This window comes from Gouania willdenowi, chromosome 4 (genome assembly GCF_900634775.1).
Source record: "Gouania willdenowi chromosome 4, fGouWil2.1, whole genome shotgun sequence".
Taxonomy (NCBI): domain Eukaryota; kingdom Metazoa; phylum Chordata; class Actinopteri; order Blenniiformes; family Gobiesocidae; genus Gouania; species Gouania willdenowi.
In genome coordinates, this window is record NC_041047.1 from 4,759,862 (window position 1) to 4,782,734 (window position 22,873).

The window sequence follows — 22,873 nt, forward strand, 5'->3', positions numbered from 1 at the left end:
GTTCCTGCACTCAAATTTTCAAAAACATACTTTTCAAACACTCGATATATGATTTATTTAATGACATATAGTGATTTCCTTGTTACCAAGGTCTTCACTTTAAATTTACTTGATTTTTTTGATTTTTTCTTCTTTTTTTATTATTATTATTATTTGGAATAATGTAGGGAAAATTGGAGGATTTTGGAAAGATGTAGAGTAAAAAAATGACTGTCTTCATGTGCTAAGCATGTGAGCCCAGCAAATATTATAGAGTTTAGTTGAATTTGCATTTTTGGAGGGACTGAGATATTTACAACTGCATTAATTGAGTTTGACACATGCCATATAACATCATACAAACAATCTACATAATAACTAATAGTTCATAGCTAATCAGTATTAAACAAAACCAAAAAAAAAAAACTGGTGATCGGTAAAGCCCCTCGCTGAACCACGTAGAAATCATTTCTTCATACCTGTTTTTAAATGAACATTATTTTAGTTCCACACTTATTCTGTTCCATAGTTTGATGTACAAACACTTTTCAATGTTTTCTGAACACTGACAATCTTCAAATGTAACTTTCCCCTTAACTAATAACGCCCCCTCTCTTTCAAAGAACATGTTTCTGATATTTTCTCACAGTAGATTCAAAAGGTTTTAAACTGCAGGAATAAAGAGTGTGTGTGTTCCTGAAAACCAACACCATAAAGTATTCCCATAGTTCATTTTAATGAAATTTGGTGAGCTGATGGACAATGTCATAAGGAAGAATGAGTTCATTTTTCAAAAACTTATGAATGGATTTAAATTAATTTTGTTGAGCTGATCCAAACTCGGCAGAGGTCTTGTGTTCTCATTATATTAGTCTTGTCTTACTCAAGACTAGGCTTTGGCCAGACTCTGGATTTTGTGTCTCGACCAGTCTGCACGTCTTGCTCTCGGATAGTTTGGTAATGAGTACAACACTACATTATATATATATATATATATATATATATATATATATATATATATATATATATATATATATATATTATCTTGTTTGAGCGGCTCAGCTTAACATGTTTAATATTAAAGGGAGCTGGTCTTGACTGCACTCATGGCTACTTTACATCTTCAAATGCTTTACATGGTTTTCGTTGTGTACAGTAATCTTGCTCAGAAGGGCAACGTGTAGTGTGTTAATATCAAAGTAGAGCAGGGAGGTCACATTAAAAGACTCTTTAATCCTATCATCCAACAGGCAGCTGTCCAAATAGCTGATGCAGGGAAACAGCAGCCCGTGCTCTGCTTTTTTTTAAATTTTTTACCATGAACCTTCTCAAACATCCCACTCCTCCTCCTCTGCACTGTCAAATACATTAAACCAAAATCTGAATCATACGCTTAACTTGTTTTTACAATTTAGCTAAAATTGATGCTTTTTAAAGTGTTTTATGAAGAGCCTGGACATCACATCATCATCTAAAGTCACCCACTACCACTTGGCTATCAGCTGCCTTGATAATATGAAGGTTTTCTGTTTCATCAGTACGAGGCCAGTGTCACTTTAACAACTTTATGCAAATGCTGCATTTCATTAAAGTGTGTTAAGACGCTTGTACTGGAGGCAATCGGCCCACATAATCTTGGGAGGAAAAAAATAAAAAAAAAATCTCGGGTGATACAACAGGAAGAAATTTCATTTGAAGCCGTACACAAGCACCCAGGCTCCAATAGATCCACTCAAATATGATTTTGCACTACGTGGGCCAGCAACACCCCGAGGCTGCCTGGAATCTGCACATTAAATGAAAGCTCTGTTTGTTCCTGTAAAGTCCTCTCAAAGGAATTGAGACAAGACGATTGTAAATGATTGAGGAATACATTTTCTTCCCTACACAAGGATAAAATGAAGATCCGCTTTAGAACGATATTAGCGAGAGGCGGAATGTGACATCGCACAGCAAATGGCGTAGTTTTTTTTTCTCCACATATTTGTTTTAGCTATCAAGTCATTGCAGTTCAATATCTCCATAATCTTTCTTAGATAGACTGCAAAGCTTTCCGTCTGAGCACCAAGGTAATTCTCATTTGAGACAAACGGAGGGAAAGAATAACGACACTTTTTGTCATTTTTTCCAAGCGTGTGCGACCATCTGCTTTCAGACTCTCAAGGTCCGTCTTTGGCAGTGAGCGTCAGCAGATTTGCTCCATTACTTGAACCTTGTCTGATGGCATCAATTTTTATAAATGTTTAAACCACTGTGCAACACGTTTACACCCCGCCCCCCCCAAAAAAAAAAAAAAGATTGCGGACGGGTGGCAATTTATTTCTGATATGGCTCATATGACAAGATCCAGTTTGTCACAGTGTAGAGAAAGTGCTGGTTTTTCCTCCTTGGAGAGAGAGAGAGAGAGAGAGAGAGAGAGAGAGAGAGAGAGAGAGAGAGAGAGAGAGAGAGAGAGAGAGAGAGAGAGGAGGGTGTTAAACAAATGGCCGTTTGAGTCGAGCGCATGCAACAGTGGTTTGAACATTTTTATGTCATAATGACAGGCTGGTAGCAGTAAGGATCACTGACTCCCACATATTTCAGAACCAATAACCTCGAAAGTTGCATGTGATGGTGACAACGAGGCAGAGTTTCAGATTCAGCTTTTATAGAGCATATTAGATCAATGATATACACCACAGAGCGAGAGAAGCACATTCCTTATGCAAATAAATCAATTAGTAATTGTTGTTAAAATAAATAATAAATAAATGTTATTAGTCATTATTGTTTAAATGAAGCTTTACACAATCAGGATTTTTGGATCGATCACCGAGTAACGAAAGAAAATATCACCGATCCGATCATATGATTAGAGATGGGTAACAAATTGTTTTTTTTTTTTTGTCTGATTTATGGAAAATCAAACAGTAGCATGTAGGGATGTAACGATTCACTCAACTTCTGATACGATTCGATTCACGATTCTGGGTTCACGATACAATTCTCTCATGATTTATTTTACAAAAATATTATACTATTTTCCTTTTATATTTAATTGTCAAAAAAATCCCTTGATGAACTATTCAAAACAATGCAATTTAAATAAAAATAAATCTTGAATGAAATAAATAAAGGAATAATACAAATGAAGAAGAAGCCTATTAATTCATCTGGTTCTATAGTAAACAATGCAAAACTACATAATAGTTTTCTTTTCTTTTCTTTTTAAAAGTGCAACTAAAAATGTTTTTTGTGCCTTAACAATTGGACTTAAAAAAAAAAAAAAAAAAACACTTTTAGACGAGAAGGATAAATATATATAAAAAAGTACTGCGATTCAATTTTCAGAGCATCGATGTGAACGTGATACCTATGAATCGATTTTTAACTGCCTTACGATTAATCGTTACATCCCTAGTTGCATGTTTCAGAACCTAAACGCATCCTTGTAACTGTGAGGGACTGGAAGAGTTGTCGATTTTCCATGCAGGACCTGAACATAACATTGCACGCACAAGAGCGTCATGACGTCATAAATAGCTGTTGGTTGAGTAAACATGGCTGATAATAAGCAGTCCAAAGTATGGCTCCTCTTTTCAAAATGTGATGCAGACTGAAAGCTTGACACATAATAACAGGCGTTAATGTGAGCATCACTCCAGCACTTGAAAACCATTTCATGTAGTCCGTTGAAGAGCAGCTGTGTCAACTACAAGAGAGCATGGGGATGAAGCTGCTGAGTTCCACACTAGAACTACGTGAAGCCTCCATCAGCATTAGCGGAGCAAACACATATTTCCCAGTTCTCTGGCATGGCTCATAGTCCGGTATTAAAGAAAAAGTAAAGATTTTCATTGTTTGCGCATAGGTTTTCACCTTTGTGCATAAATGTGAGTGAAATACTATAACGTCGTGTCACGTAAAACAGACATGGCGGTGGTGTGGAACTATTAAAATAATGCAATGGGAGCATCTACAGAAAGTTTTATCACGACAATGACGTGAATGATCAGATCGGCGAATTAAGACATTACAGCTGATCACAATAATTGCATTAAATGTAAAATATCTGTTGATCCGATGCAGCCATTCAGATCTATGTAAAGCTTAGTTTCAATCTTTATGGTGTCTATAGAAGTCCATACAGTGAAACAGAAAGATCCTCAGGGACCAAACTTTCAATAATGTTCAATATTAGCTATTTTGCGATAGTAGCTGATACCGATATACTGTAGACCCCCTTACCCTAACCAAATTTTAGGTCACATTCTATACATCTCAAATTAACACGTTGAGCCTGGTTTTAATGTGATGCCCCACTGGATTAATTTAATTTAAAACACCAATAAAAACTAGATCAACTTCAGTTATAGATATGTTGTCTGAAACAACAGCACATATTGGTTTGTCAATATCCTCAGGGGAAAAAAAAATTGCAATCTTTTTAAGTATTTTCCTATGATAAAGTTTTTTAAATGTTTTCTTGGGGAGGGCCGGTAAGACTTTAGTTTGGTGGGGAGATGTTTTTCTGCTTTAAATCAGCAGAAAAAACAGATACCGATGTCAACCAATATGACATTTTGTGGCAATTATCGGGCAATACTAGCGCACATTGCAGGAAAACAGTTGTAAGCCAGAGCCAGTTCTAATAGGAGTAGCCATGCATGTTGGATAGTTCAAAATAGCAGCCACCCAAAAATAGAAGTTTCTGTTACTAGCCAACCAAAAGTCGCATATATAAAATTAAACACACTTTTCTACAATTTTAGATTCTAAATATGAATCTCATTTTACAGTAACCTTGACTGGTCACCTGTTAATATTCAACATTTATGATCAAGGTATCCTCATATGTCATTGACCCACATATACATGATTCTGTATTTATTTCTAACTATGAAAGGAAGTTCAGAGTAGGGGCCTTGAAAAAACAGCTTTTAAAAATGAGGATTAATTCATCCTTTTGTAGAGAATCGGGGCCATAGACTAAAAGTCAAAAACCACTAACAGGTAATATCTTAACAAGAACCTGAAAGCAGATCTTTAGACCTTTAGTACCCCTTCATTCCAGTTCTGATGAATAGATCAATATGTCATCTTAACACTTTTTTTTTTTTTTTTGGGGGTTTTAATTTTGGCTCCTCTGCAGCACATTCTCTAACTCTGTGTGACAGCCAGAATTACACATTTCCCTCCAGAGAAACGCGCTTGGACACTGACTGCATTGTAGGATCTTGACTCTCTGCTGCCATTTGAAGGAGACACTAAGCTTGATGAGATGTGGGGACTCCCACGTCTCATCTTTCCTGAGAATTTGAGCAGCTGTTTTCATCGGAGACTTGGACAAAATGGAGCATTCGTTCCCTAAACATCTGCCGGCTTATTGTGGGATGCCAGGTCCCATACCTGTGTGTGAGTGTGTGTGTTCATTACTGGCACATAGACTGCAGCAATTTGTGGCGCGAATATGAAAATATGCTCGTTTTTAAAAACGCAATTACAGAGAAGGAAAAAAGGCAGGATACTTGTACGCGTGTGAAATTGTTGAAGTGAAAATCTTCTTTGTAAATGATCTGCCAGGCAAACCCTGAAACCAGCTGAAAGAAAGGAAACAGGAAGTGATCAACTTTACATCCTCCCTCTGTGCTGACTAATGAGGTTTTTTGGACTTAATTAACCCGGTTATCTTCCCTTTCTACGACTGTCAACCGTAGCTCTCATACGATGAGTGCCAGCGGCAGAACGCGTTCAGCCTTTGTGAAATTGTAATGTTGAGTGTTAGGTGCACTCCACTCATTCTGTTGTTTGACAAACAAAAAGCAGCTCTTCTGGCTTCCTGGGAGTGATTTCAAGAGAACAGAAATGGCAACATAAAGAGAGGACATGCACAGCAGGAACATACATAAAAACAGCTCTTTGAACATAAATATACAAAGAAACTATCACTCAGGATGAAATTATACTCCATAAACAGATTAACATTCAATATTGCTTCTTCTACAGTCAGAAATGCATGTGAGTGTAAGTAAACGGTGTTTTAAATGTACTTTATGGTTTGTTCTTTTTGTAGTGTGTGTTTGTTTCCAGGTAAATCTAAAGAAAGTATGACAGGAGCATTTTCCTGCGAGTTGAGATCAGGTCAGTGTGTATACGTGCTGTGTTTGTCTGGCACTCAGCGGTAGCCTCGGGATGGTCTGGCAACTTTACGGAGTCTTTGAGCTTTGAGCATCCATGGAAAGCTTCCAGCTCCATCCGTGACTCTGTTCCTGTTGAACTGATGCAGAAGAAAGGAACTAAACTACTTTGTATATCGATTTATGTCAAAGTTTGGGGGAAGTCACCTAACCAAACATGCTTCGGCAGAGAGCCCCTGTCCTACGAAGCAGGATATAAACGCGTTCACTAACCCAGGTGATTTCAGCCTGGCTATGTGTGTGCTCCTGTGACAGGTGGAGATTGAAGTCAGACCAATCACAATCATGGAGAAAGTATGTAGAACAATTTACTTCACAATTGAGGAATAATTTTTGTAAAAATATGAAGAATTAAAATCCATAATTCAGACCAAAAACAACACTGTTGCTGCAAAAAAAGCAGGAAGGAAGGAATGCAGGCAGAAGGCTGCGACTCTGTTAATGTTAATGAATGAAGGAATGAATGAATGAGTTGATCCATCCGTACATACAACGTGTCTCTGCAAAGGCTTCATCAGCTGACTATAGATCAGTCCATCAGATAAGAATCTATATCTTTCCTAAATAACGTCATCAGTAAATGAAAGGATCAATTTATCCATTAGTAACCTTTCTTTCCTAAATGCAGTTGTCAGATCTGCACCAACCAGGATCTTCTAACAATGGAAAAGCTCATTTAACAAGAGAACTGATTGGTCAGGAGGCGGGACTTTAGTACTCGCTCAGATCTGATCCACGTGTTCAGTTTAAGTTACCATGGTGATGTAGCATGATAAGAAGCTATCCAGAGTCGTAGTAGAGGACACACCAAATAAATCCAGGAATTTAGCACGATAAGAGGAAATCCAGCAGGCAATTGGAGATTAGTTATTAAATGTTCTCTTTTAAAATGTAAAAAAGTAAAGTTAGAAAAGAAATAGTGATTCTAAAAAAAAACAAGCCAAGCTTTTGAAGGAAAGATGGAAAGATAGAAGAAAGGAAGGAAAGAGGGAGGAATAAAAGGAAATCAGTATGAAAATGAGCTAGAGAGAGAAAAGAACAAAGGAAAGAGGGAATGAAAGTAGTGAATGAGTGAGTGAAGAAGGGATGAAGGAAGGGAGGAAGGAAATAAGGAAGGAAATGAGTGAGGGAGAGAAAGGAAGGAATGAATGGAGGGAGAAAGAAGGAAATAATGACAGAAGTCAGAAAAGGAAGGGAGGGGTAAGGGTTAAACAATGTGACTAATAATTATAATTAGTGCTGTAAAGAGATTTAAAGTGAATGCTATGTAATTGATAAATCTAATTAGTCTCTTTTTTTAATTTCACCTAAATATTGCTGAGAAACGCCCTCAACTTGAGGTATTTTTTATTTAAATGACCTTATTGTGTCAGATCAAAACATTGATACATAACACAGTGTCTTTATAAAGTCATTTATTGTTTGTTTTTAACAGAACAGATGCAGGCGTAGACATTTACATTCCTCTGTATTTGAGATTAGTCCTGAGGGCTACGTGTCATATTGATGTGTACTTTTGTCAATCTCCAAATAATAGAAAATACAGGTGAAATAAAACATCATATGTCGTGCTATAAGTTAGCACATCATAAACAGTAAGAACACTTTTCTGACACCAAACTGCTTTTTCTCTCCTTCAGATAATAATATTTATCCAGTGAGTTTGTTCATTTGTCAGTCATGGCGTGCTCGCTGCATGTAGCAGTTAGCACTGTCTGAGTGTCCGTGCAAGCTGTTTGTGCTAGCTGTACATGCTAGCTGTCCGTCCTAGCTGTCCATGCTAGCTGTACATTAGGGATGAAACAATTCACTCAACTCCCAATACGATTCGATTCACGATACTGGATTCATGATGCGATTCTGTCACGATTTACAAAATGGGAATGTAGACAAATGACTGAAAAAACATTCCTTACTGTACTATTTTCCTTTTATTTTTCATTAATAAAAAGAATCCCTTGATAAACTATTCAAAACAATGCATTTTAACTAAAAATAAATCTTGAATGAAATAAATAAAGGAATAATACAAATGAAGAAGACGCCTATTAATTTAAATTCTGGTTCTATAGTAAACAATGCAAAACTGTATAATAGTTCTTTTTAAAAGTGCAACTTAAAATGTATTTTGTGCCTTAACAATTTAACTTAAAAAAAAAAACAGGTCATTTCACTGTATTTATGTCAGATATTAGTTTGGACCAGCAGAGGGCGCTAGTAACCCATTGGTTGGTTGGCATGCAGCTAATCTAGCAGTGAAGAAGAGATGCTACACGGTAGCAGACAGAGCTAATAGAAAAACGTGACTTTTACAGATGTTCACATAATATTACAGATATTCTTTCAATGCTAAAGGGGTAAGGAATCATTTATGAACATGTTTAAGAGTAGAAGGCGGCCAGGAAAAAAGTCCGCCCGCCACCTATACTTCTGGAAGGATAATATATGGCGCCCTCTGCTGTTTAAAAAAAGTACTGCAATTCAATTTTCAGAGCATTGAGGTGAACCGTGATACCTATGAATCGATTTTTAACTGCTTAAGATTAATCGTTACATCCCTACTGTACATACTAGCTGTCCATGCTGTCCGTTCTAGCTGTTTGTGCTCGCTGTCTGTGCTAGCTGTACTTGCTAGCGGTACATGCTAGCTGTCGGTGCTACCTGTACATGCTAGCTGTAGTAGTCTCCCGTCTTGTGCTGCAGACTGTGCGTCATTATCATGGTATACCAGGAACTCTTAAAATAAGAAAGGTTTTGCACTGTTTAAAGTGATTTAAAAAAAAAAAAAAAAAAAAAAAAATTATTTTTTTAGGCACATTCATTTTTCCTGTATTTAATTAATCGCAATTAATGTGTTAAAGTGACAGCCCTAATAATAATGTGAAGTAATATAAACATTATGTATTTATTTTTAGTTGTGTGAAATGTTTGTACAGCACTTTGTGTTTTTTAGTTGTGAAAAGTGCTCTATAAATAAAGTTTACTTATACTTACACAGTTGTAATTGATAAATAATATAATTTGTAAACCAAGATGTTCTTCTCATCTTTTTATTTACACAATAGATCCATAAGCTCCATTATTCAGTTTATTTCATACACATTATACATTTTACTTCTTCCCACTCCCCTTGGAACTGACTTTCTTTTCATCTTTATTTTTATTTCATTTCTCCCTCTTTGTTGTTTGCAATAAAATATTCATTTATTTATTCATAGAGAAGAAGAATAGTGTGCACAGTGTGACGTGTGACGCACAGTTTGTCATGTGATGAAGTTGTGCATGTGGTCAGACAGCAGATAAATCACAAAATGCTGTTGTGTGTGTTTCTATGACTTCTCACACACTGACACACACGTTTCTAAAGCTGCTGGAAAGACATTTTAAAAGTGATTCTTTCAACCCGAGAGGCAATCGGATAAATCCAACAAAACTGTTCTCTCAAAAGCAAAAGTGAAATTTGACTCCAGACAAAAATAAAGTGATAACCGAAAAACTGCGGCGCTCTTCAAATTAATCCAACAGAAATTCATTAGAAAGTAGAAAAATGACGAGTCCAAACAACGTTTACATCATTATCAGAAGAACTTTTGCCTGTGAAGTTTCCATCTTCTTCTCTATGAGCAAACAAAGCCCAGTCGTAGAGGATGGACTATCAATTTAATTATGTTTGCACAGACTGTGTGTGTGTGTGTGTGCGTGACATCTGAATGTGTCATTAACAAGAAAAACTAATTAATACACAGTTTCCATTCCAGTTGAAAAGTTTAAAGCAGTGGTTCCATAACTTGTTATAGTCCCGTACCCCTTCAGACATTTAGCCATTAGCCTAGCATTAATACTGGTACCCAATTTGCGTACTCCACTTAAAGTAAGACCAGGATGTGCATACATTAACCTGAGCCTAGCATTAGCCTAATATTACCGTTAGCATTGGTCTGTCATTAGCATTGGCTAACATTAGTTCACATTACCATTAGCCTAATATTTATGTTAGTATTAAACTACAATAAGACTCATACCCAATTTGCATACTCCACTTAAAGTAAGACCAGTGTAAGCTGCATTAACCTTAGCCTAGCATTAGCATAGCTAGCAGTAGCCTGATATTACCATTAGCATTAGCCTATCATTAGCATCAGCTAGCATTGATTAACAACAATGTAGCAATAACATTAGCATTTGCTAGCATGATCATATCATTAGGCTAACATTAACATTAGCTGGCATTAGTCTAGCATCAGTCTAGCATTAATGTAGCCTTAACATTAGCTTAACATTGACATTAATATAGCATTAACATTAACAAAGCATTAATTTAATGTTAGCATTAGCTAGCATTAGCTTAGCATTTATACTAGTAGTAGTAGCATTAAACCTAGGGTTTAAAGTAAGGCCTTTGTGTGTGTGTGTGTGTGTGTGTGTGTGTGTGTGTGTGTGTGTGTGTGTGTGTGTGTGTGTGTGTGTGTGTGTGTGTGTGTGTTCGGGTGCTGACCCAGAAATGAGAGCGAGCGAGGGAGAGGCGTTAATGATTGTAAACTTCTCACTTGAATGATTTCATAGAGCTTCTCGTAGCTTCTATAAATCACAGTTAAAAACAAAAAGCTTTGCTGCTCTGGAGGTTTTGTGCAAACATAGACAAAGGTTAACGCATCAACTCATTACCTGAGTTTATTTTCCTCACTCCTCTCTATGGCTCCTCTAGTGTGTGTGTGTGTGTGCGTGTGTGTGTGTGTGTGTGTGTGTGTGTGTGTGTTTATTTCCACTACAGCGGCTCTTGAAATAAATACAACTACAAAACACTACATACAGTATGAAATGTCCTTGCATTGTGCAGATGTAAATTACTGAGCCAACAGTTGAGTTATAGTTTTACAAAACATACTTTGCTTTATGTCTTTAATTACTTTATGGATGTACTTTGACTTATTTAGATAAAATATACAGCAGTTCACTACTCAGGTCATGTTTGTGCAAAACCTTACAGTTTTTATTTTTTATTTATTATTTTTTTTAATGTATTTACAGTCTTTGGCTTTCATTTTGTATGACATTTCATGCTTATCTGTATTAAACTGTACACACTATTTTTAAAGCTGCAGTATGTAGCATGGTGCACAACTGTGGAGCTCTTTAATTATGATAATCTTTAATTAATGACAAATGTTTTCTTAAATCTACGTTGTAATGGAAAAATAGAATATATTAAATAGATAAGTTGTTATTGTTCATAAGGTTTAAAAATACATGTCTCTTAATTATACCAAAGACTTAAAAACAATCTGAAATCAGTGGTGACTCCAGTCAATCACCTTTATTATGCATTATAATTTGTAAATCTCAAATAAACCTTAAAAACTCTCAATTAATAAAACAATGAGAAACATCTCCCAGAAATTAAAACTATTGCACTTTCACCACAAGATAAAACATGAACGCGCATGGACTTTAGTTGGGCAGCCAATTGTAACGCCCAAAACAGCTCATGGAGCACTCTGTCAAAAGATCTCTGATTTGCTGGAAAGTTGCGTTTTCTAACGTCTTTGTTTTCTAAAGCTTGAATACAGAGTCATGAGAAGAAGCAGAAGTCCAGTGTCCTTTAAATAACAATATTCTCAAAGTTTAGTCACCAAAAAAAAAAAATAATAATAATAATAATACATACTGCAGCTTTAACAGCTTCCTAGAGTTCAGAGTTTCTAATGGAAGTTAAAAAAAATAAATAAAACTCATACAATGCCAACACTGCTTCATCACAAAACCAAAAAATAGTGACAAACCTTTAGGGAACAATATCTGCTTTAATCTTTTTTTTAAAGCCAGGTTTGAGATTTATTTCTTTCTGTAATAAATCAGTTTGACACACATTGTGACCCAGAGCATTTATCGAGGGAACATACATGAGATTTATGTTTGTATATGTGGCGTACTGGGAGACTATTTTATACAGACTAGAGTGTAGGAAATGCAAGATCTTAAAACATGGGACGGAGGACCGTGTCAACATTGCAGCATTTACTGAGCGCGTGCAAACATGCATGTGTATGAAACGCACACTCGAACAGTCATTTACCAGCCCTTTCACATCCCAACATGCATTGTTTTATGAACTAATATTTTGGGATTTGGATAACAAAATAATGTCAGATTAAAACAGTCTGCTAAAATCTTTAAACTAATAAATAAATCTTTTACATACATTCTCTCTGGGAGCTCCAGAGGCAGAGTTTGTGCTGTAGAAGTGTATTAAATCACAATAAATCATGCACGTGTCAAATGAAGCAAGTCTACCAGCCCCTTGTTAACGTGGTAGACGGAATCAGATTTCATAAACATTTTTTTTGGTCCCCGTTGGCAACGTTAAAACAATGAGGTCTGTGTTGACGGCTGAGAGGATGAGGTGAGCAGTGTCCTTATGTGCCTTTATTTGTCAGCGTCAGGGCCAGAACGTACACCCAAGTGCATCAGCTCTCAATAACTGCACTTTAACTTATATTAAAAAAAAACAAAAAAAGCTGTCAGACTCATTTTGGTTCAGGGGCCAAATACGGACCAGTTTGATCTGGAGTGGGACCCAGTGGAGAAAACAAGCAATTTCATCATGTGTCCTAGTTTGCACTTCTGGGTATAAATAATGTGTAAAGTGTTGTATACTGTAAGAGATGGACGATATCCAACAAGTATCAGTCCCTGCAGGATCTTCAGTTTATATTTTCTTGATTTTGTGACCAACTTATTTTCTTTTCTGTAAAAATTGAGAATTCTTTCAACAATTTGTGATAAAAAAAAAATGACTTCCATCATGTGATAAAAGCAGGGAGAAGCTGTGAAAAAGACTGAGATATCTACAAGTGAATTACTTGGTCATTTACACAATGATTGATATTTTCTGAGTGTGTTATTAAAGATTAAGTTTAATTTTAACGCACTAATTCTCTGAATGTTTCACATTCACAGAAATTAGTCGATCAACCTTTGCGTATAAAGGGTGATAAATACACCAATAATCTCAATCATTGCACACTGGTCTGATCACATGGAGGAAGACGACTTACGGTGCGTGTTAAATGCAGAATATGACCTGATCATTTTAACCTTGAGTTTAAATCGTGTGATTTTGTTGTTACGAGATATATTCTGTCTATTCATCAGTAAAAAAAAAAAAAAAAAAAAAGTTAAAGATAAATAAAACTTTTTTTGATTGAACTTTGTAGTATTTTTTTTATTCTCCTGCATCACTTATCTTCTCTGTGCTGCAGTAAATTCATTTAGTTTGAGTTCAGTTAATTCACTCATTTCAGATTGAAGTAAAACTCTATAAAAAACTTTGAAGGTTGAGCAAATTCTAGAAAGATAATGCCTTAAAAACCTGCACAGACGGGTCTATTGTCTTTATAATTAAGACCTTTTTATATTAAAAGTAAGAAGCAATCACATATTTAATTCTGCAAACTGCAATGGTATTTTACAATTAAGGTAGTTTCAATCTAAAAAAAAAAAAAAAAATAAGCACAATTTAGAATTAAAGTTTGTTTTTACACATCTAGGGTTTTGGACTTTGCTTCATGAAACAAAAAACAAATGTGACACAGAAAACTGCAATGTATTGAGATTCAAGATATATTTTGGCGATATAGAAAATTACAATATCGCCTTTATGATATTTTGATTTCATAGCTTATTTTGTAATAAAATGCATCAGCAAAATGCCTAAAATGCCAAATTTTCATCCCACGCACTCTGAAAAAAATAAAAAAAATAAAAAAAAAGGTATTTTATCAGATTTCAAAAGACTGTAACTCAAGAATCAATGCATATACGTGTCTAATCATTAGTGATGTGAACAGTCTATGTTAGGGGTGTCCCGATCCAATATCAGAATCAGAATCAGAATCAGAATCAACTTTATTGACCAAGTAATGTATTGAATACACACGAGGAATTTGTCTTGGTGACCTGTGCTGATATCGGTTCAATATCAGGCTGAAAACAAACATCAAATTTCTGATTATTTTGTTTTTATTTCTATTTATTTTTTTGCAATTCATTTTTCATTTTTTTATTCAATTGTAGAATACTGCAGAGATTGTGTTGAAGGTTAAAATGTATGTTACCAATTGGTTAATAATAATTTATCATCCCTACTGTTACTGACTATTGTTCTATGTTTGAGTAACATCACTTGATCAAGCCTTTTCTAACATTCCACACTACAAAATAAGTCATTATTATTTTTTTAAGTAATACTAGTATATATGATTCATGCTGATATCGTATCGGATCAATTTTGGTGTCGACCGATACACAAGGCTGCAGTATCGGTATTATATCAGAATTGTAAAAGTGGTATCGGGACATCCCTAGTCTATGTACATACTGTAGCTCAAAGCTGATGAAATGAGGAGGGTCGGGCTGCAGTACAGGTGTTCCTGGTGGGCCACCAGAACACCTTAGTGGGAGTTCCTGTAGTTTTTCAGTAACCAATCAGAACGTGGTTTGCGGGGCACGCTGAGAAGATGTAATTTCCACAGTTTGACTTCAGCAAAGTTAAAGAGTTATGATGAATGTAATGAAGAAGTGAGTATTCTGGCTAAATGTATCATTTATTTATACGGTCTATGGGCTAAACAGGCGTTGAGATTAGAAAAGGTTAATATTCATTTCCCACTGGGTCGAGCAGAAAGAAAATGACTCATAATGTAATGGCAGGAGCGTTGGGACATCTCTACAATATTAAAGAAAAAAAAAAAAAAAAAAAGTTTTGTGATTATTGTGATCAATCTGAAACTGTGAAACATGTTTGAGTGTCATCAATATGCGGAGCATTGGAGTGTGCTTTTAATATCTGTAGTTGTAAAAGAGTAAGTTCATTCTTCCATAAAGTAATAGGGAAAGAAATGTTGAGATTTTTAATTGATCAGGATTTATTTGGTCCCATTTAAACATCCAGTGTAAACATTCACTAGTGGGAAACTTTTTACTTTTTACTGTACGTAACTTCCCTTTTGTGGGTACCGGTAGTTTAATATGTTGTAAAGATTGGATTTGATTTTTTATTTTTTTTTGCTTCCAGGTGAAAGTTTATATGTTAAGTAAATTGAAAATTTGAAAAAAAGAAAACAAACATAAACAAAACAAAAAAACATATAAATATATACATCTCAAAATTTAATTTGAAAAATGGTTCTGTCTGTTAATAAAGCTCACTGTAGTTTATAATGCTAAACAGTTTGTCTTACTTTGAGTCTTTTGGTGTCTTTAAAAATGAGGCGAGGAGCAATGGTGCGAGTTCTGTGTAATAGCCTAATATTGGAGTATTTACAGAACCTCTAGGAGTGTGATTAGCTTATTGATCATGAGCCAGATGACGGTTCCATAATCTTCGTGGTTCACAAACACTGAACTATGAAGTGTACAACATGAATTAAGTCCACTTACTAGAGGGTAAACTACACAATAATCTCTAGCCTACTTGGTCGTAGTCTAATCTTAGATTAAACTCACAGTTTAATATTGGCTATCATAAGCACCAGGCAACTTATTTTGAAATATTTATTCAGTCCTGATGTTTGGGGGTGTTCTCGTTTTCAAGGAGGGTGTTGCCGTGTTCGACTGGAACGCCTGTTGTTGGCTGCAGCTGGACGATACTGGATTAAATTACAGGGAGCTGAGGCATATGAAGAAGTTTACTGAAGGCTCAAACATGTTCCAGACCCAAACACACACTAACTTCTTGACATTTTTGAGGGTCTGGCATGTCCACCAGATAGGATGTACAGCAGATGTTTTTGTATATTCTGAGAGAGTAGGTGGAGCTGTTTTACGATACCAAATTTCAGTTTCCTATGTGATGTAATTCCTGAGATATTTGAAGCAGCTAAAATTGAAATAAATTGTCTATATCTCAAAAATTATTCATCTAATCAAACTAAAGATTAGCCGTGTGCCTATTAAATAATCAAGGAACAATTGGTAAAAAATTCAGAAATTTTTTTTAAACCGAAGTACGTGGAATGACCCAATTGTCTTTTTGTTAAGACTTAACTGAGTTAAAAATATCGAGATTTATATCGTATGTTGCCATTTTGAGAAACAATATTGACATATGATTTTTGGTGCATATCACCCAGCCCTAATGGAAACATAAAATTAGTAACTACAATAACTTAATGAACCCAATTTCAGCACGATTTTGGGACATTTATTAGCCAGTAATGACATTTATAAGGAAAGCAGAATGAAAATAGATAAACTATGTAACAGAAATGAGGAAAATTTAAAACGTTAAAAAAGATTGGAGGCTCTGCACATCACGGCCATCTTGCCATCAGATAGATGCACAAAAAGCCGACAGCCAGGCATGACATCATCCTCCTGGTGAAAAATGCAGAAATGGAGAAATGTGATGAGCTGGTAACTTTCTGTTCTCTGGTCCATGGTGACTGACGCCGAGAGAAAGATCTATCTTTTCATGAGAGAAGACAGTGTGCCTTTCAGACCTGGACACGGTCGGGTTCACCAGCCTCCCAGGATGGATGGATGGATGGATGGATGGATGAATGGATGGGTGGATAAAGATAGCGCAGCCAACAGTGACCCTGTTGTGGCACCTGGAAACAACTGCCCATTACCAGGAATACAAGGTGAAATCTCACTTCACAAAACTTCTACCACCACTGAATTTATGTAGAGTTAATTATAAAACTGCACCTTAGCCAGAACGCCCTTCAGCCAGTGAGATTGCATTTAAATGTGTGTTTGTTTTCTTTGGGGGGGATTTTGGCTCATTATCACAGCTTTCACTGATTCATACGCCTTCTTTGAGGGTGAAGCTTCAGGCTGATGTGAGTAATTGTCACTTTTTTTTCCTTATAATTCCCAGCCGGAAAAGGCTGTTGTTTTTATTTTGTTTATATATGTATATATATATATATATATGTTTTTTTTTGTTTTTTGGTGGAGGTTCTTGTTGCAAATGTCATAATCGCTCATATTGGACTTGTCTTTTATTTTGAAAGTAACTTTTCTTCTGACAGTCATGCTGTGAAGTGCATGTTGCACTGGAAAATATATAGATTTAGGTTTTTTATTTATTTATTTATTTTCCTATTATGTATGAATGTATTTTTCTCATTTTGTAAGGGATTTCTTGTTGTGTAATTTTGAGTTTCTCTGCCCATCACAAGGGAAATGGGGACGTGGGGAACAAAAAGGGGAGAAAAAGGAAAGTGTGATTCATGCAAACAAGTGCAAAAATGTTTGCGTGAATATATGACTATGGCAAAATGTGGGTCCCAGGGTGAGACCAGTGGAGAAGCCCTGCATTAGTGAGCATGGAAAGACTGAGTATGCGAGAAATACCTGGATGTATGCTATATTGAGACATTTTTAGAAGTATGCTCACTGGGCTCACTCGTCATGCTCAACCGTCCCATGATGCATTGCGAGCGGAACGTACAATGGTCCTGGGACCAGCTTTAAACTAAAAATCAAACATCCCCTTTTCAAAATAAAAGCATCTCTTCTTGTCTTCCGTTAGTTTAGTTTTACTCTTTTGTAAATAGGGCTCTTGTTTCGAAGTTAACAGGAAGTTCAGTCAGTAGCACAATGGAGGGTCTCCGAAAATTTTAGAAATGTGAGCATGAAATGTGTTTCTGTGAGTTTTATGGATCAAATGAGCACATGTTGATATTCTACTTGATCACTTTCTCACTTAAAATGTTTTCAGAACTTTCAAAGGAGGAGAATCAACAGAGATATTTAGCCTCAGTGTGATTCAGGGTTTTTTCATTGTCGGTTCCAAATGCATCTTGGGAAACTTGCATGTAGTGTTGTCTTGGTCTCAAGACCACATTCTAAAGATCTTGGTCTTGTCTCGGACTCGAAAGCCTTTTTACTCGGCCTTGTCTTGGTCTTGGAGTGCCCAGACGCTGGATTTTTTCTCAAAACCAGCACTGATTTCTGCTATTCTTCAACTTTATTAATGTGATAATGAGGAGGAGAACTTGGTAAAATTATAAATATATATTTGATTCATGCGTTATGAATCAAATATATATAAGATGTTTTACAGCCTCGCTCTTCGTCTTGACTTCCAACAGTCTTGGTCTTGGTGCATTCTGGTCTCGGGAAAGTCTTGGTCTTGGAATGGATAATGTGGTCTTGAGCACAACACTAATTGGAAGTACACTTCACTGGGAACGCTCATCATCCTAACCATAGTATATAGTGGACAGCACAGTGTGTAGCACGTTAGTGTGTGGTTTTGAACACAACTATTGACTTGCTGGTGCTTGGCATCACACTGTGTGTGTGTGTGTGTGTGTGTGTGTGTGTGTGTGTGTGTGTGTGTGTGTGTGTGTGTGTGTGTGTGTGTGTGTGTGTGTGTGTGTGTGTGTGTGTGTGTGTGTGTGTGTGTGTGTGTACGTCAGTGATGTAGATCGGATCTCTACAGGCGAGTGTTGCCAATACACCCTAAGGAGCGAGATCAGAGATGTTGGTTGTAAAGGCAGATGAAGATAAAGGGGGGACTGTGTGGGGGGAGGGATAAAGGCACAGAGAGAGCAAAAGAGAGGGATGGAGAAAGGGGGGGGGGGGGGTGTATATGAATCTGATATGAATATGCTCACATTTATGAGGTATAAACATTGTGCGTGTTTTCCCACAGGATTCAGTAAATACAGGAGGTGGAAATAATGCAGTCTTTGTTCAGAGTTCCTGCTTCAATGATGTCAGTGCAGCATGAAAAATCTACATTTGAATGAATGAAATCAGTGCAAATAATAAGAGTAGACCCACACTCACCAGGGTTTATAACAGCAGGCAGACTTTAACTCACTATTCCCCATTTCTTAGCAAGGATTCCGTGCGTTTTTCAGCTTCCAGATGCATGTGAAGTAAGAAACTCATGTCACAGTTTATCAGGATTCAGATTTTCCTCTCGTGGATCCCAAACATGAAGGATAAGGGCTGGTCCAGGACACATCAGAGAAACTTTGGAGCAAATTGTAGCGGTGCGTGTGCGCGCTCCAACAGGGAAGACACGGACGGACGCGTTTATCCTCCTCACCGCAGCAGCTCAGGAGGCTGTGACCTTTGAAACAATCCAGCAGGAGATGTGATCAGATGGAAATGAGAGGGTGATCATGTGATAAAGAGGAGAGTTCCATCGAGCGTGGATGTAACCAGGAGGAGCTGCTGCGGAGGTCCGCGCAGACGCGCCGGAATGCGGCTGGTTTACCTGAAGCCAACCACAAAAAAAACAACAACACGCACACGATCCCGTTCCGATGTGACTTTGTCCGACTTGACCCGCCTACTGCGCATCGGATCCGGATCGTGGAGGAAAGCTGGAGCTTTCTTTCTCTCTCTCTCACTCACTCAGTCACATGTTTAAAGCACAGTAGCCCACTGTGGAGCTGCCAGAGGAAGGAGAGGCAGACGTGCTGGGAATCATGACGCACCCCCTACACTCCTCTCATCTTTATACCAACTGACGTGACACATCTGTTTCCAACTTTGTTCTGGTGTCTGTTATTTTTCCTGCTCTAAATATTTATTCAGCAGCGCTGTGCGTGCGCACCCTCCTGTTCGTGCGCTGTCACACGCGGAGCTGAAGGAGGGAAGTCGTGCGCAATGATGCCTATATGATCCTCTTTGGTGGGTTTTTTTTTTCTGTGCATGAACCGTGAGTCATTATGTGACACAGCAAAAGCGTCAGTGCAGAGATTGAGTGAATAGATAGTGTCGTTTTCATAATGTCTGTGACAGGACACATTACACCTACACAAATCACAGCCTGGAAACAAACTCTGAACACACGTCAGAGAAACCACAGGCTAATGATGGGCGGGGATTTGTTATGAATATATATTTTACTGCACGAGCACGTATTGTTCAGTACAGAAGGTGATTAGTGCTAATTTGGAAAATAAATTTGGGCAAATGAAAATGCAGTCGAAATGTCGAGAATAAAGTCAAAATGTTGAGATCAAAGTTGAGTTTAAAGTTGAAAAGACAAGAATAAAACTCAAAATACAATATTGTGATAAAAGGTTTGCGAATTAAGTCAAATCTGCGGAGGCTGACGAGGGCCAATTCACCATACGATAACAAACAGCAGATTGTGGCCGTGTATCGATGAATCAGTTAAATTATACTTCAAAGTTGAAATTTTTTTCTTGTTTAGCTCATAATCATGTTCGGACTTTGATGAGATTTTGACAAAAAACGTAATAGGAAAAACCAGCTACGGGAACAGATTAGGGCCAGTTTGAATGGAGACTGTATATAGGGAATTGGCCCTAGTCAGCTTCTGTAGAGTTGACTTTAATAGCAAACCTTCGTCTTTTATCACAATATTGTATTTTCAGTTCATTTTTGAAATTTCAACTTTAACCTTGTTTTTGGAATTTATTCTTGATTTGCCAAAAAAAAAAATTTCTCCATCAAAATTGGCCCTAATCTTTTTCCGTACATTTGAAACACAACATGTTTACAACTCTTTTAAGAACACAACAAAGCAGCAAGAACGCAAAATTTCATGTCAGCCATTCGCTGCGTTTCCATTAGGAACTGTGCAAAATCTAAATAGCTCAATAAAAATTGGTAATGGAAACATCTGAATTTAGCAAAAAAAAAAATAAAAAAACACTCAAATATTGCTAAAAGGTTTTTACGCTGTCATGAGGAGGTTTTTCACATGTTTCGATATTGTAATGTGTCGCAAAAGCGCCATGGAAACGCTTTACGTAACAACATAAAACATAAAATCTGTCCCCATTAATAACCATACAGTAGGTCCAGATACACCCACATTATTTAGAAGAAATCAGGATGAAATGCATAATCCAGATGAAACTCCATAAAGATTGGTCAAATATGAACCGAGATATTATTTTTTCTTAATGTCACCAATGATGAGAGGTTAACTTTTGGGTTTTTCAAACTGATCGAGTACCAGTGTTTTGACCCAGATCCCCTCCTCCAAAATTCAATGGAATCTTCTATGACATGAGGTCTATCTTTTGTTAAAATTATGTCAAAATCTATTAAACACATTGCACATAATCCTGCTAACAGACAAAAAAAACACTGGGGTAAATATTACCTCCTTTGTGCTTGAAGATCAAGAATATCCAAATAAAATTAAACAGTGCTCGGATATTTGTTTAACGGACAGTTGCTCACAGGACTTTTGTCCATCCCAAAAATGTAAAAGAGAAGAATTGCTCACCACCAATATCTTGTACCAAGTTAAACCCAAACTGAGATTTACCAGGTTAGGGGTTAGTAAATATTTTAGTGTATTTTATCAGTAGGTAAACCTCCTTTAACCACTCAAAACATAAGAAATACATTAATAACTATAACTCCACAGCTACGGTTGCATTGATTTTGAGTCTGCTGACTTATACAACACATCAATAGACATGAGGGTCTTCAGGATATGATGAGGGTCTATTCATTCATGCAATGATTAAAAGGTTCCAGAGGCAACCATCCAACTCTGTATGAGACATGGAACCAATGCACGGTTAAAAGCAGGTTTTGGTTCTTTTCCCAGTTTGTAACCCTGCTGAGACAGAAACCAGGGAAATTAATCTGTAAATGTAATGGCTTTTTGGAGCTTCTCTTTGGTGCCAATTAACCCACTTCTCAGAGTTACTAAGTGTCCGTTCGTTATGCGACGCAGAACTGCTGCTGTCCTAAGATCCAGGGTTTGATTTCAGCCACTTCACATGTTGTATCCTTGATTTATTATCACTGATTTTGTCAGAATGAGATACAAGGAATGACCACTTGTTAAAATAAAAACCCTGTGTTATCCTCCATTTGCATGTAGAAGAAGAAGAAGAAGAAAAAGTTAAAAGCATTTTCATCCATTAGAAATGAGCTTTGTGGTCTTTGCAATGCAGCCTGGGAGCTGACCATGGTGCTGAAAATCAATGAGAGTCAAGCTAAAACTAAGCTCACCATTTTATATCTATTTATATATACTTTTTTATTGTCACAGGGTAGTATGAACATGAATAAAATGTTGGCTCAGTTCCTCAAAGAAGTTTTTTTTTTTTTTTTTTTTTTTTACAGAAAAAGTCTGAAGTAGATTGTACAGCCAAGACCAACAGTTAGAAATAAAAGGAAGTCTCTGAAAACTGCACTTCATCAACATCAAATCTGTTGTAGATATTTCAGCTCCTCCAAACACACAAATGTAAATTGAATAAAAATTGGTCACAAAACAAATCAAATATAAAGTGAGTTTAATGATAAAGTCTCTTATTGCTTGGCGGTGCCTTCTGTATACTTTACATATCAGTTATGAGATGAGATGAGAAATCCTTTATTCGTCCCACAAAAGGGGAAATTTGCATTTCAGTTACATCTCGTCCAAGAAACATATTATACGTGGAAGTGCATACTGTTCTTTTTCTACGGCTATAATCGGTGGCCCACTTGAGATCAAACTTCTCCATATTCGGCCCCTGAACTAAAATGAGTGACACCTTCCACTGTGGTGGACCTTTATACTCATTCTAGTTGACGGGAAAAGTCAGAAAAGGTGAATTAAAGGTCATTTAAAGTCATGGCCAGAGCAGGGAGATGAGTGGGGACAATGGAATAAGAATCATACATAAGACCATGATCTTGTGAAATATTAGACTTTGTTAATTGTATTTAAAGCGTTTAAAAAATCTCTACTTCATATTTTTCATTTT

The 22,873-nt window shown here is 36.6% G+C and overlaps 1 protein-coding gene across 2 annotated transcripts in view; it reads right to left on the reverse strand.

Moving 5' to 3' along the window:
• Positions 1-19,666, reverse strand: part of LOC114462386 (BMP/retinoic acid-inducible neural-specific protein 3-like) — a 93,993-nt gene extending 74,327 nt beyond the window's left edge. For both annotated transcript variants that reach the window (XM_028445190.1, XM_028445189.1), the window contains exon 1: positions 18,960-19,666. The gene's annotated coding sequence lies outside the window, so the exon portion shown is untranslated. The remainder of the gene's footprint in view (positions 1-18,959) is intronic.
• Between the last annotated feature and the right edge of the window lie 3,207 nt (positions 19,667-22,873).